The sequence below is a fragment of the Dendropsophus ebraccatus genome, chromosome 1 (assembly GCF_027789765.1).
Source record: "Dendropsophus ebraccatus isolate aDenEbr1 chromosome 1, aDenEbr1.pat, whole genome shotgun sequence".
Classification (NCBI taxonomy): domain Eukaryota; kingdom Metazoa; phylum Chordata; class Amphibia; order Anura; family Hylidae; genus Dendropsophus; species Dendropsophus ebraccatus.
This window is the reverse complement of record NC_091454.1, coordinates 29,054,805-29,069,852: the sequence shown is the minus strand read 5'-3', so window position 1 is coordinate 29,069,852 and position 15,048 is coordinate 29,054,805. Positions and strand designations below refer to the sequence as shown.

The 15,048-nt window shown below is 45.0% G+C and overlaps 1 pseudogene; it reads left to right on the top strand.

Moving 5' to 3' along the window:
* Positions 1-5,253: 5,253 nt before the first annotated feature.
* On the top strand, positions 5,254-8,565 carry LOC138771029 (NTF2-related export protein 2 pseudogene; annotated as a pseudogene).
* The last annotated feature ends 6,483 nt before the right edge of the window (positions 8,566-15,048 follow it).

The following is a 15,048-nucleotide window of genomic DNA, read 5'->3' as shown; positions in this document are numbered from 1 at the left end:
ATCAGCGATCTATTCATAGAGCCTGCCCGAGAGCAGACTCTATACATAGATGGCTGATCCGATAGGACGGAGGTAAGTGGCTTACCCCCGTCCGTCAGTACAATCGCGAGGGTCCCAATCAGTCAATGACAGGAGCTTGTCCTGTCACTGACTACCTTAAACGCTGCGATAGATCGCAGCGTTAAAGAGGCTAATGACAGGCAGCTGCGCGATTGCAGCTGCCTGTCATTATTTTTGGCCCCGGAAACACTGATGTGTGCAACACTCTCACTGCAGGGGTCCCGCACACATCTACAGCCCTTCAAAGTCAGGAACATATATATATATATATATATACATTCCAACTGCACGGGCTATGTGCAGCAGGAACGTATATATACAGATTGCTAATGTGAAGAGGTTACTAGCCCAGGAGAGGCCATAATTAATGTAGGTTCTATCCTGTATTTGAGGTCCCCTTACCGCAGTGGGATGGTACACACTATTTGCACATGGTATACCAAGAATCTCATTATTTTGATGATGATTTTCTGTTTTTGTATTGGAATTATGTTTGCCATTTTTTGTGTTTTTGTACAGTATGTTTACAAATGTGTACCTTACAAAGAATAGGATAAGGAGACATTCCTTAAGTATATACTTGCAGTAAAGCATTTCACTAAATACAGCTAAAACATAATACTGTACAAAAAAATACAATAAAAAAACTTGTAACAGTATCTGAATCTAATCAGTAAGAACAAATCTTTTCCCTTTATTACAGGTTGCCAAAGGGGCACGGTTGCCATACCAATCAGAAAATTCTTTGGGGTTTCATTAAATTAATAAATAGCTGTGGCCAGCAAAAGAAAATTATGGTTGTTATTTTGGGTCAAGGGGTGATTCCTTCTTACTGGGAAGTGTATACCTGCCTGCAGTCTTGTACATAGGGTACAGAATAGCCGGAAATGAAACATGCAGTGCTTGTGGTGTAAGCGAGTCCATGTTGCAGGAGGTTAGATTTCTGATTCTTATTTCCATCGTAAAGAAAACAACCCACTGCGTTCCTGCAGCCCATGATTTAATATTTACATTTCAAATGCTAAAGATTTTATTCCAGGCATCTAAAAAACGACTCAGTTGTAGTAAGATAGAATAAGGATTGAACCATTGTCTAGGGAAAAGAGATTCACTTCAATTCATTGCCAAGGTAATTATGATGTCATAATTAGCCGCGATAACAACACTATTTGTCTATTTCAAGCGTGATGGTAAAATAATAATGCTTTTATTTTTCATAAGCAAAACATGAGCAAATGATTATTGAATCATCCCACAAAACACTATTACATCGATAAGCTGTTTAATCTAAATTGCCCTCTGAAACTGGTGTTAAGAGGGAGTTATCAAATATGCATTCATGTGACTTAATGGGTTTCACTGCAGCATGATACGTTTTACATTACCGTGTACAAATCGTAGAAGACGTCTCTCAGTAAAAAGTACTGTATATAGAAAGATAACTGGTGTTACACCTTTTTTTTGGAGAAATTTATTATATGTATTAATGTAATTTTTTTTTTTTACAATAGTGTAAGACCATGACCATACAACTTCTTTTTTTGGCTGTTTGGATGGCTGTTATTTTGCGGCCAAATAATGTCTAAGTGCCACAAGTGATAGATCAGTGACAGAGAACTTCTAGCCCCAAAGTCACTCTATTAAGTATCAGTGTTAGAGAGCGAGCCGAGCCTCCCGAACCCAGATTTGTTCCGAACTGTGCAAAAAATTTGGTTTGTTACCTAACCAAACTTTTTGCAAAGTTCGAACGGTTTCGGGAAGATGGCGGAGGCAAATCTAAAGAACAAAAATAAGGTCCCCTTTACACGTGCGGAAAAACCACCCGGATTTCCTATGAGGATTTCCGGACACGTAGACTTGTATTAGGCATGGACATCCTTCAGGATTTTTCCGGATAGGGTGTCTATTCCGGAAAATAGAACCGGATTTTTTAGAATCGGTCCTATTTTCGTCCGGAATTTCGGCACAGACGCCCCCAAGAAGTCCATGGGAGGGTCGGAACCGCGGACGCTTTGCTGATGCACATCCGTCCGGAGTTCCAGATTGCATGGGCACCCCCACAACACCAGTACCCCTCTCACCAGTTGGCACCCCCGCTTTCTGCTGGCGCTGTCATCGAGCTGCCTTGGCCTCCTGTTGCACTGCCCTGGCACCCCAGGTTCACAGCGAACGCTGCACCCCCAATCCCCCCCCCCCGGAACCCACCACCTAACCCCCGGCAGCCGCACCCATGACTCCCCCCCCCCCCCGAAACTCAACAGCGACCCCCGATACTCAGCAGCCGCTGCACATCCCCCAATAAAAACTGACACGGACATGTGAATGGGGCCTAAAAGATATTCTTACCTGTCCGTGCTCCTCCGCTGACTGGGACAGGATAGCACTCACAGCCAGTGATTGGCTGAGTGGACTGTCATTTTAGAGACAAAAGTGACAGCCTGCTCAGCCAATCACTGGCCACAGGTGCTGTCCCATCCCAGTCAGCCTGTAATTTGCTGAGTAGACTGTTACTCCTGAAACAAAAGTGACAGCCTGTTCAGCCAATCACAGGCTGACCGGAATGGCACAGCACCATGGCCAGTGATTGACTGAGTGAGCTGTCACCAGAGATGACGGACATGGGAGGAGCAAGGAAAGGTAAGTGTGATGAATGGCCTTTACAAACCACAGTAAAATGCTTGCAAGCGTGTAGCCATTATAGTGCAGTTTCTTCAGTTCGCCGTGAACCCGAACTTTACATTTAAATTTGGTGAACCTGCCGAACTGAACTTTTGAAAAGCAGATAGATACAGGCAGTAGATGTCATGTGAGTTTGATAACTTTCCAGCTAATTAATGTATGGACTCACCTACTATATTACTGCATGTCTGGTTTATTGGATAAGGCATAAATTATACTGTGTCTTCAGCAGTATACTATGCATTGGGGACATGTAGAGGAACAAGGGGAAGGGGGAATAAGAGGAAGGGGATTGGGGAGTAGGAAATAATGTTATAATGTAGTTCAGAGGAAGGAAAGCTTCTGTAAGTTCAGCATTGCAGACACTATGTGCATCCTTTTCTGTGCCATGTCCTCTGGTCAGGCGATTACTGCAAGCTCATTTCTTTATCTTAAAAATCCCACAGGGGTTAACATAGCCATACCCAGTGACGGATTATAATGTGGGTGTTTTGGGCAACTGCCTGGGGCCTGAGCACATTACTGTCTGAACCACCCTCATCTGATTACTACTACAGCTCCACTTCACTTTAAGGCCGACCAGACGATCCTCCAGAGGGCCCCAGAGTGATGTGCAGCTGCAGGGCCATCCCTGGTGAGTGCACCGAAAACAAAACTCACCTCCTCAACACTCCCCCATTGCTGCAGGTCTCCCGGAACTGCTCTTCTCTTTTCTGGCACAGGCAGCATGTGTTAGAGACGCTGCCTGTGCTGGATATCCTGGCCACCTGTTGGGAATTGTGACAGGCTGACGGGACTTCCGATGCAGGAAGCGTCTGTAACACATGCTGCCTGTACTGGAAAAAAGAACAGATGAGAGCAGTGCCGGTAGACCTGAGTTTTGTTATTTTCTTTTCTATTTATCTACTTTAGGGGAAATAAATAGGGGACCATGGACTAAACGGGGACAACACAGGGGACCATCTACTAAAGGGGACTACACAGGGGACCATCTACTTTATAGAGAATGCACTATATAGAAAGGCCACACTGATGCACACACTGATCGACAGCCCGGGGCTCAGAGTATATTTAATCCGCCACTGACCACCCCAGCCCTCTTTCATATTGCTTCAAATGTAACTGCTCAGATCTTCACAATAACGTGCTATACTGTATATAAACAGTGCTGTGTTCATGAAGACCATGTTCTGTTTGCATTGTGTCTAACATATCAGTGAAGTTTACCATGTTACCATGTTTTTCCCTTCATGTTCATAGATAATGGGTGCAATCGAGTGGGTGGACATCGATGCAATAGCACCACCGTCAAGTAATAACTACCCGTAAGTTGCAAGTTTTTTCTTTCTTTCTAAAAGAACTTTATATAACTAAAAAGAGGCGCTGTCACAATACTTTGATCCGTAGCCAATGGTTATAATGTGCACTTGATTGTATATTAACCTCCCTTTTATTTAAGGTTCTGTTTTTGATTTCAGCTTTTTCTTCAGATTCCTTTTATTCTGTGGTTCACAATGCACATTTAATATGTGTAAATTAGGGGGAATGTTAATGGGAGCAGTTGCCAGCGGTACGTCCCCTTATAATGCTAAATAATGATTTCCGCGCATATTGACAATGGTTTGGAACACCAGAATGCTTTCCACTTAGCCGTGCACTTCCATTTTTCTAACTATAAATGTTTTCATTTCACTTAAAAATGTAATACTCTAAAAGCTGTTTTCTAATGGATTAAGCGTAAATGAGATGCATTTCATTGCTGTGAGTCGCTCCCTGCTATAAAACAAAATCCAACGTGTTGCAAATCAGTCTTGCTATTAATGGGTTAATACGTATCTCAGTCTGCTGATGGTTTTGGACCGCAGGGAGAATGAGTTTATAGTCCTCTGTGGTGGCCAGAAGGGCTGGGAAACCTGCTGCTGTGCTCACTCAGGGCACAGGGAAATTGGAATTGACTAAAAGATCTAAGCAATTGAAAAACATCTGGTGCCTCTGTCGACTAGAGTTAATCCTGTCCTGGACATGAATGCAGTGGATTGATACTAACCCAGTATTTTCCTGATTTACAATACTCTATTGTATGGGAATCATACTCAAAAATCTACTAGCTACAATGAGCCACCAAAAAGTTTTTACTCATCATCTAAAGGTACTGTACATACAGAACCTTATGCTGGGCAGGGTACTGCCATATTGTGCTCAAATTTACCTAAAAACTATCTTGAGGGTGCCTTCACACCTACCAGATCCACAGCGGATTTTCATGCTGCGAGTTTGCAGCGAAATCAGCTGCGGATCCTGCACTGTTAAGCTCAATTGGTCCCATACACGCAGCGGATTCGCTGCCTGCATGGGACCCGGCCCCTTTAACATCTGCTCTGCCGCCGGCCGCAGCTTACATCCCCGGCCCCCTTAAACCCGCACCACCCGCATGCCCGATCGCCACCCCGGCCCCCCGCACGCCCGATCGACGCCCCGGGGGTCCCAAGGTCAGTCAAGCATCTCATTGCGGGCATGGGGAGAGGTAAGAACTCAATCATGCTCAATTTCTCCCCTGCTCCTGGCACCTGCTGCCCGACAACAAACTATCAGCAGATTAGGAGCATCTGGTGAAAATCAGGGACTGAATCAGACCGATTATGAAAAGAAAAAGAAATAAAGTTTGAACTGGAGAAAACTAAAATGACTAAAAAATACGAAAAAAGGACTAAAGTACAAAAACTAAAGAATATAAAATAGCAGGAGGATGTCTGCTGTTCAGTTTCGGTGAGTAAGTCCTATAAATATTGGGCTATATATTATGATTAGTTCTGTGTGGTGAACATATTCTTCATGCATGTATCACCAAAGAATATCTGTGAAAGACATCATCAGGAAGGAAGTTTGGATTCATCTGAACTGAACCGTAATGGAACTGCACTAAAACAGCTTAAGGATTGCAGGCAATTAGTTGTTTTAGTGCGGGTCACAAAGTCCACTCATCAAAACCTACCTGTCCGTGCTCCCCCTGGTTTCCTCCTTCTCCAGTTTCCAGTGTAGCCGGCAGCTGAAAAAGGCCCACTCAGAAATAGGACAGTAATTGGCTAAGTGGGCTGTCACTCTTGTCTTGAGTCCACTCAGCCAATCACTGGCCGTGGCACTGTCCCATCTCAGTTGGTGATTGGCTGAGCAGGCTAGAGGCACAGTATGCTGTGAGCTTTACAACAGAATGAGTGGCCCGCAGCTCCTTTCAGACAGAATTGTGGAGTCTCTTTAATCAGAAATTATTAGTTATGTCCTATCCTGCTGATACCATGGATAGGGCATAACTTGTCCAGATGTGACTACCCCTTTAAATGACATGCTGTACCACATTACATATAGGGATTATTAATTGGCTACCTATGTCCAGGCTTTAACATACATACAGAGCCATATAATTCCATTTAATATGTTGCAGGCATTTATTATTTTATGCATACTCCAGCTCAAATCACCTGTATTTAACCCTCTTCCTTACAGGCAAAGAAAAGTGAACTGAAGGGATCCAGGGATGGTAACAAGGAGGGGTCTGGGCCAAGGAGAGCGCATTGTACTGCATATTATCAGCACTGTCTGGCCTAATTTCTTGTTGAGGCTGAAACAATTTGGTTAAAAGCTTCTTTGCTTAATTATGAGAGTTTTACTGGAAAAAGGCTAGGAGGGGGAAGGGCGATTGTGAGCGGACAACTTGTTATTTCTTTATTAGCACTGGGGGTAAGGGAGACGGCCCTTCTATCTTTTATTATCCTCTTCTCAATCAGGAGAGATAGTTGTCTGAAGAATATTGGGAGCTCCATTATACTGCGTTCCATCAGCTCATTTTTAATCTTTCTGAAGTATTTAAAGGTAGCCAGGAAATTCTTGGCCCCAAGCTCTATATTGATTTAAAAAATCTCCCAATTAAAGCAGAAAATGTTCTGCAGATTCCAATATAGGTCTCATTGCCCATTGTCTCATCATACAAGGCATACCTGGCAGTCATAGTAAGGAAATTACGTTAGGAAATGGATTATAAGGGATTATACGGGAACCCTCACCATTAAACTCTGCCAAATGGTGTAAGCTTGCCTACGAGGAATCCAGGCCACCTTGTAAAGTCTTGGAAAGCAATGTTAGACATAGCTAGGTGTGGGTCAAAGGGGTACTAACTCTCATTAAGTATAGTTCTTCATAAAGACATTTGGAGACTTACAGACCATTGCTACTCCATTGAGAATTCTGAGAAGAAAGGATATGCAAAATAGATCTCACACCTCTAGAGCAAAAAGACGTCCCTTGAAGTTAAGTCTCGCTCAATCTTGGACTCTTAGAACATTGACTGGGGATTTTATGCCAAGTCAAACAATCTCTCCAAAAAGAAAGAGTTCCCATCTGCAGACAGCTGTTTCGGGGTTGTTGCCCCTCTTCAGTGCAGGGCAGAGTATTTTCTGGCTAGTGAGTGGTCTATCGGTGTAAGTCAAAGGGTTAGTGACTCTCCTTAAGAAGAGCTCGTCATAAAGACATATGGAGACTATCAGACCATTGCTGTTCCATTAAGAACTTTGGAAAGAAAAGATTTACAAAATCTCAAAGAGCAAAGAGAGGTAGTACTAGGCATGGTAATGCTGATGCAAGATGTACAGGTGTAGTGCCTACCATCATTAGAACAAGGTCAACACATCATAGTACCTCTTGGCATAGGTGCATTCCACACTAAGTGGCGATGTATATATTCTCTCAGACAGGTGCCTTCATGCCCAGCAGATGTACAGTAATGCACAGTCTGTAAAGGACTGGCCACTGAAAGAAGTCCTCCTGTGCGTACTTTCCATGGTCTATGATGCCATTTAATTTAGTAACACATTGGTAATATGGTTGATTGGTAATTGGTAAATTGGTAATATTAGCACCCGCTACATCTGTAGTAGTAAAGGCAGTCTGGGCAGGCAGTCTGAGTCAGGTAGCAAATTGTTAGGAAACAATCCAAAAGATAAAAAATACTTCACAAAGAATATCCGTCATTCAGGCAGTAAGGTGGATCCGGACTGTCACTTTAAATAGCATATGGTGTCGGGAGATTGGAGCAGGAAGAAACTCCATTTAGATGTTCAATTTCAGGACTCAGGACTCAGGCAATAAGGTGGATCCAGACTCAGGACTCAGGCAATAGGGTGGATCCAGACTGTCACTTTAAATAGCATATGATACCAAGAGATTGGAGCAGGAAAAAACTCCATTTAGATGTTGGATTTCAGAGTGGAATCCAGGACCCTAGCACTGCAGGGCAACAGTGCTAACCACTGAGCTTCTTTTATACTAGTGATTAAGAGAGTACTAGTGCCACATAGTTTCTGCTCCATAACAATTGTATATCAGCCAGTGTTCTTGGATCTGGTCATTGTAAGGAGAATACGAAGAACCAACGGGACAAATCTGGACCTTGCATATAGTGCCTACAAGAGTTCATAACTCTGTATGTCAAAACCAATGATAAGAGAAGAAGACAACTCACAAAACTATATAGAGAATACAACTTTGGTTTAGAACGGCAATCCAATTTTTGAACAGAATGTTCTAATTGAATTATTGTCTGTCAGCATCTAGCAAGTTTTTAATTGGCAGCAAGACCAAGAATTGGCCACTCAAGAAGAGAAGACTGTGCTGGTTGTTGCATATGGATCTGTCAAATTTGAAGGGAATAAACTTTATTACAATCAAATTTTCCTCCTGACACTGCACAACACACCATCAAACAGCATGTGGAAGATTGTAAGCGATTGCTTTCACATTCAGGATTGGGCACACTCACCGCTTCATGCAGTATGACTTGGATGCAGTATGGTTATAGGATTGGGCCAACTCATGACTTCATGCCGTGTGACTTGGAGCGGGACCTTATTCATGGGGGGATGTTCAGCTCCAAAGAAGAGAGATGAAGATGATTTCTTCTTTTACTGCAGATTTTAAACCTTTGAAGTTTCTAACTTTGTTTTGCTAAGTATGTTTTTTTTTGGAATTAACCCAATATCTGAGAGCTACAAAATACGGATGCACAGTATGAGAATATGACAGGAGTAAATGTAAGAAATTGCTGTTCAACTCCTTTAAAGTGTTCATAGAATCCTAAGGATCCATGGCAAACTTTACTGTCAAGAACTTTTTTGTTTGTCCCCACTTAATTTAAAAATGATTCATTTAGCTATGTTACCAATGGGAAAATATTGAGTGACTATGCACTTTGTTGTTGACTCATTTGCTACCTTAAAGAATTTTACAGCCTATTTGAGTCAAACTGGTTGATCTGCATTTGATAACACATGCTAAGTTTCATAGTTACATAGTTAATACGGTTGAAAAAAGACACATGTCCATCAAGTTCAACCAAGGAGGGGATGGATACAGGGAAGGGGGAGGGGTGATAGGTTCTATACATATGCATTTATATTATTTTATTTATTTATTTATTTTATACTTTATTCTTTATTTATTTTCTTATAAATAATACCACAATTATTAATACAAAATACCATAACTTACATCATATTAACCCATTTCCCTTGGTTGGTAGAATCTTACTTGCTTCTTGAGGACCTCCTAAAATATCACAGGCTCGACATTCATTTCGTCTGACGTCCTGCCAAGAGATGTCCCCTAGGACGCCCGGACTTGTTTAGAATACAGCTGTATCCCCTTAGGGTTCACCCCCCTCCGCCCTCTAATTCAATCATCCTCTTCTATTCTATACTCGCCAGCCCCTTGTTGATCACCCCGCATCAGTGCCAAATCACGCCTTTTCTCACAAACACTCTCCTCCATACCTTTGTGACCATCTCACCAAAGATTACTTCAAAATCATCTTTGGTTCCCACTCCCAAGATCATTCATCCACTCATCCACCTTTCCCCCCTGCCCCGAAGGAAATCGCCCCCTGTTAAGAAACGAATCCCCTCCGGGCCAACGGGCCACTGTCTACCACACATTCCGGAGACCCACTCCACATTTATCATGAAGATTTGGCCCCCTTTGCTGGCCACCCCTTACAGCTAATTATATTATTTTGCTCTAAGGACTTGTCTAGCCCTATTTTGAAGCCCTCTACTGTTGTTGCTGTGACCAGATCCTGGGGTAGACTGTTCCACAGATTCACAGTTCTGATGGTAAAGAAGGCTTGTCGCCTCCGGAGATTGAACCTTGTTTTCTCCAGGCGGAGGCAGTGCCCCCTTGTCCTTTGAGGGGGTTTTACCTGGAACATCTTTTCCCCATATTTCTTGTAGGGGCCATTTATATATTTAAATAAGTTAATCATATCTCCCCTTAAACGTCTCTTCTCCAGACTAAACAAATGTAATTCTTTTAATATCTCCTCATAACTAAGATGCTCCATTCCCCTTATTAGTTTAGTTGCCCGTCTTTGCACCCTCTCCAGCTCTAGAACGTCCTTTCTATGAATCGGGTTTCAAAACTGGACGGCATACTCCAGATGAGGCTGCACCAAAGCTTTATAAAGCGGTAATATTATATCCCTGTCCCGTGAGTCCATACCTGTTTTTTTTTTTTATTTAACTGTTTATTTATATAGTTTTCAAAAAATTTTCAAAAAGAAAAAACAAACATACAATCAACAAATCACAGAGGAGGACAATCACGGCTTAATTACAAGGCGTCTCATACAAGAAGATACAGGGAAGATCTGGTCATAGATAGTGGCAATCCACTAGGCAGTGTAGATCATCAGGTCTAAAAGTCTTTTACTAAGTTTATTCCAATCTGCCCTAAGGTGCCTATCAGGGCTTATGGAGAGAATTAATCAGTTCTAAACGCTTAGAGGTGCTTGTGTGAGAAAGACCAGTGGTTGTAACTTGAAAAAAGTGGGATGCGCCAATCTGTATCCTGTGCAAAACTGTGAGCGTAACAGCCCAGCTCAGTTAGTGCAAACCACACATAGAACCGGGAAACATATAAGAGAGACACAGACATACATGAAAGGGGAAAAAACACTAGGGGTGAACAGCTCATCCATACTCGGCGTCCCAGGGGTCCCATATCTTAGAGAATTTCTCTATGGTATTAGCATTCAGTGCCGTCAAGTACTCCATTCGCCTGATTTCATTCACCTTCAGGATTAGCTGAGCTCGTGTAGGCACGTGGGATTGTTTCCACTTGGCCGAAATGGAGCACTTGGCAGCAGTGAGTATATGGAGGAGCAACCTCGCATTCCGCTTAGGCATGTGTTTAGGGGGAACATTTAATAAGTAACTGAGAATGTCCAAGGGGATTCCCACCTGAAGCACCTTCTTAATCAGCTCCGAGACTTCCCTCCAGAAAGCAGTCAGGAGCGGGCACTCCCAGAAAATATGTAACAGCGTCCCCCTATCCCGACCACACCTCCAGCACGTAGGAAGTGTCTGTGGGAAGATTCGGTGCAGGAGGTCAGGTGTGTGGTACCAGTGTGTAAGTATCTTAAACTGATTCTCCTTAAAGCTAACACAGGCTGAGGACCTTGCTGCTTGTGACCATATTATCTGCCATAAGCTATACGGGATCGGTCTCCCCAAGTACGTTTCCCATTTTGTCATGTATCCATGGACTGCCTCCGGGGCTTCGGGTGAGGGGGCCAGGTAGTCATAGATCACTGATATGAGCCCACGGGTGCTCCGAGTCACTTTACAGAGGTATTCAAAGGCAGAGGGTTTGGGGAAGGGTGCAGTCCCGCACAGATCCCTGATCGTCCCACACAGAGTCTCATAGAAGGGGTAGGTCGCTAGAGGGAGGGAGAACTTATCTCTGAGGTTCGAGAAGGGGAGAATCGTACGTTTAAGTGGGTCAACTATGTCCGCATATTGGAATATTCCCACTGCTAGCCAGGGTGCTATGGTGTCTGTATCAAGACTGCCCTGGATGTGGGGGCTGTACAAAAAGGGCTCAAGGAGGGAGGGGGTGGAGCGGAGGGGGGCTAATTGCGATGCCTCCAACCAGACTGCTCGCGTGTGTCTCATGGGGCCTAACAGGGCATTATCGGAGATAATGTGGAGGGACGGCCAGATGAGCATACTTGGGTGGTGAGGCGCCAGCCACAGTTTTTCTATAGCCGTCCACTTGGAGAATGCCCAAAGGGACGTCCAGGATGGGATCCTACATAAGTGCACCGCCAAGTAATACCTCTGCAAGTCAGGGACGCCCAGACCTCCACGAGATAGCTTGGTCGTCATGACTTTGATAGGAATACGGTGGCGCTTCCCCCCCCAAATGAATTTCATCATGGCCATTTGGAAAGATTTAAGAAAAGCTTTGGAAACAGGAATGGGTAGGGTTTCAAGGAGATAAATAAGTTTAGGAAGAATTGACATTTTGGTGGACGCTATCCTACCCATAAGCGAGAGCGGAAGAGATGTCCATCTTGTGAATAGACTGTTAACCTCTCTAAGCAGGGGGGGGAAATTCGCCGCAAATAGCGATGAATACTTGGCCGTTAGGTTAATTCCCAGGTAGCGTAGAGTTGAGACAGACCACCGGTATGGGAAAGTCGCCTTCAAAGCCGCCACCTGGGAGGGAGGGAGGTTGATCGGGAGCGCCTCTGTTTTAGTGGTGTTTATTTTGTAACCCGATAGCCCGCCGTACTCCTCCAGGGTTCGGTGTAGGTTGGGAAGGGACATGAGAGGATTACGTAATGTCAGTAGGATGTCATCTGCGAACAGAGACAGTTTGAATTCCTTATCTCTCACAAGCACCCCCTGGATGTCTCGGTTCAGTCTGATTTGGGCTGCTAGGGGTTCGATACATAGAGCGAACAATAAGGGGGAGAGGGGGCAGCCCTGCCGGGTCCCGTTGTGTATCCGTATTCGGGGAGACATGGCATGTGGGAACCGTACCTCCGCTGAGGGGCTAGAGTAGAGAGACGCAATAGCTGTCATGAAGGGCCCAGAGAAACCAAAGGTTTCCAGGGCAGCGTGCAAGAAGGGCCAGCTAAGCCTGTCAAAGGCTTTCTCAGCATCTAAGCTGAGAAGAAGGCCAGAGGCCTTGGTCTTGTTCAGCACCTCTATGAGATCTATTGTGCGTCTCGTGTTGTCACCAGCCTGGCGATTCAGGACAAAGCCAACTTGGTCTTTGTCGATGAGACCCGGCAAGAGGGCCCCCAGTCTGTTCGCAAGCAGCTTAGTAAAAATTTTTAAGTCAGCGTTCAGTAAAGAGATCGGTCTATAACTACTACAGTCAGTCGGGTCTTTATTGGGTTTGGGGACTACTGTTATATATGAGTCAAGCATTCTAGTCGGTATGGGGGTTCCTTGTAGGAAAGAATTATATAGCTCCAACAAGTGAGGGGCCAACATTTCTTGAAACGTTTTATAGTAGGAGTACGGCAGGCCATCAGGACCTGGGGACTTGCCGTTAGGCAGCTCTTTTATGGTGTCGGCTAGTTCATCCATAGAGATGGGTGAATTCAAGGCTGCCAAATTCTCGCCGTCTACAGTGGGCAGTTGGCAGGCTGAAAGGTAGGCTCGCAAACAACGCTCCCTGGCTTCAGGGTCGCCCGGGCATTGGGAAGGCAGTGAGTAAAGGGAAGAGTAGTATTCAGCGAAAGACTCCGCTATCCGGGGAGGGTCGTACGTTAGGTCACCTCCTCTACGTTTAACAGCGAAGGGGGTCGACGCCGCGGTACTGTCTCGCAGCTGGGAGGCTAAGAGGGAGTGGGCCCGATTCGCCTTCTCGTAGTACTTGTGTTTCGTGTATGTGAGCAGTTTTTCTACCTTTAGGACCGCTAGGTCTTTGAGGCGGGTACGGGTTTCTACCAGTTGTTTAAGTATGGAAGTGGAGGGGGCGGCAACCATTTTGTCTTCTAGAGAGTGTAGCCGGGTCACAAGATCCAAGGCCTGCGCCTGGGAGTCCTTTTTCATTTTAGCAGAGATTGAGATACAGTGGCCCCTTAAAACTGCTTTATGCGCCTCCCACAACGTGACCTGGGAAGAGACACTTCCAGCGTTCATGGAGAAGTATTCGCGAATGCATTCCTTAAGGGAATCCCTCTGGGCCGGGTTTTTCACCAGCAGCTCATTGAGTCGCCAGTGGCACACTCGACGCGGAGTGGTGGTATCGTTGAGGTCTATAGTGACGGGTGAGTGGTCTGACCACGTAATGTCCCCGATATCTGCTTCAGATGTGAGGCGTAAGCCCAGGATGTTTCCCAGAAGGTAATCAATACGCGTATGCGTCTCGTGGGGGTGTGAGAAAAAAGTGTACTGCCTCTCGGATGGGTGCCGCACCCTCCAGAGATCAAAAAAGTCGTATCGCCTGATCAGCTGCCGGAGTTTTTGAGATTGCAGGAGTAGAGATTGGGGGGCCGGGACTGCCCGCAGAGTAGCACGGTCAGTCCCCGGGGAAAGGGGGACGTTAAAGTCCCCCCCGACAAATACTATCGGGGACACCATAGCTGCCTGGAGTTTAGAGATTTTGGCAAATAATTTCGTTAGGAAAGGAATCTGGCCTGTGTTGGGGCAGTAGAGGTTACAGAGGAGTATTGGGGAACCTCGCAGAAGACCAGTAAGGATCACATATCTCCCAGAGGGGTCTGATTCTATGTGAGAGACGGTCAGAGGGCAGAACTTAGAGACCATAATGGCCACCCCTGCTCTTTTTTTGTCTAGGGTGGCCACGTGAACTGTAGGGTATTGGAAATGGGCAAATTTGAATGAGCATGAGCTATCATGGTGTGTCTCTTGAATGAAGGCTATGTCCGCCTTGAGGGATTTCAACTCCCTGAGAAGTAGACGTCTCTTGACGTTGGAGTTTAACCCCTTTACATTAAAGGTCACTAGGCGCACCATGGTAGCCAGCCGGGGGGGAAGAAAAATATTGTCACCTGAAAATCTAGAAGGAGGTCAGGGCACCCCGTATCCAGGACCGGAGAGCGGTAGCACCAGACGGAAGTCCACCAACAAGACGATAGACAGCACCTCGGGGAAGGGGGGGAGGGAGGGGAGACAGGACCGACAAAGACAGGGAAGACAAAAAGAAAAAACAAACCGTTAGTAACAGAGAACTATCTACAATCCAAATAGGAATCAACTGTCAACTAAAGAAGGACAGTTCCTGACGGGGTCACCAATAAATTGTGTATCTATACTTTTGTGTGAATTTATTCACTCCAAGGATCTACAATGAGAGCCAACGGGAGCAACAAATTCCCTGTCAGGAGAGAGGGGGGAATCAAAGCAGACGCCTCCGAGGGAGTGCGTTTAGATGGAAACAGGCAAATCAACCAGCTGCCGGGGGGGGACAGCCAACTCCATAGAGGTAAACATAGCAATACTGTAC